The sequence below is a fragment of the Procambarus clarkii genome, chromosome 75 (genome assembly GCF_040958095.1).
Source record: "Procambarus clarkii isolate CNS0578487 chromosome 75, FALCON_Pclarkii_2.0, whole genome shotgun sequence".
In the NCBI taxonomy this organism is placed as follows: Eukaryota; Metazoa; Arthropoda; class Malacostraca; order Decapoda; family Cambaridae; genus Procambarus; species Procambarus clarkii.
The window spans coordinates 18,851,856-18,853,317 of NC_091224.1; positions in this window are offsets into that span (position 1 = coordinate 18,851,856).

Below are 1,462 nucleotides of genomic sequence, written 5' to 3' on the forward strand. Positions count from 1 at the left end.
TTTCCTCAGTTCTGGGTCTATTTAGAATTTCAATGGGAAAAATATTGCTCTGGAATGTTTCCAGCCATGTTGCCAATCATATAATGCTGTGTTAGGCTAATTGCCTCTTACAGAGGTGGGCTTGGGGGTGGGGGGATGGCTAAGGTATATTAATGTCTAGGACTTGACGGATGTTCGGTTCATCACTATATATATATATATATATATATATATATATATATATATATATATATATATATATATATATATATATATATATATATATATATATATATATATATATATATAATATATATACCCCTTCTAGGTATAAAATATATATATATATATATATATATATATATATATATATATATATATATATATATATATATATATATATATATATATATATATATATATGTCGTACCTAGTAGCCAGAACGCACTTCTCAGCCTACTATGCAAGGCCCGATTTGCCTAATATGCCAAGTTTTCATGAATTAATATATTTTCTCAAATTTTTTTCTTATGAAATGATAAAACTACCCATTTCATTATGTATGAGGTCAATTTTTTTTTATTGGAGTTAAAATTAACGTAGATATATGACCGAACCTAACCAACCCTACCTAACCTAACCTAACCTATCTTTATAAGTTAGGTTTGGTTAGGTAGCCGAAAAAGTTAGGTTAGGTTAGGTTAAGTAGGTTAGGTAGTCGAAAAACAATTAATTCATGAAAACTTGGCTTATTAGGCAAACGGGCCTTGCATAGTAGGCTGAGAAGTGCGTTCTGGCTACTAGGTACGACATATATATATATATATATATATATATATATATATATATATATATATTATATATATATATATATATATATATATATATATATTATATATATATATATATAATATACAAAAACTTTAAAGTGAACTTTCTTTCACAATAACATTCATTCTGTGCAAAACACTTAATTCCTGTTTTATACCTAAAAAAATAAGAATTTAAAAAAACAATTCCGACTCGGAATTCAAGCAATAAAATATGTATTTACTATATTTTTCGGATGTTAAAATTTATAGGTATTTCCAAAATTTATAAGTACAAACGGAATATACACTGACAAGTGTATATTCAGTGACAAGTGTATACCTTTTTTGTGTATATATATCATTTTATTTATTATTAAATTTGTTCAGAGTAAAGTATGCTTGCTGGTTGGGCAGTAAGCTATAGTGGTGGTCTTAATAAAGCCTTGAAGGTTAATAAGGTTTAAGCTCAAAATTAAATTTTGTCTGGTATTAAGGTTTTACGTAATTCTGGTAAGACGTTATGTGTATTGGCAAACATGATTTTGTCAGTATTAAACTCTGCATCATACATTGTAATCTAATAGACGTATATAGGGAGCAGTGCGTGAAACCATTCTGTATTTATGTCTACTATTATCGATTTTAAAAAAAGTTGAATTAATACACATAAA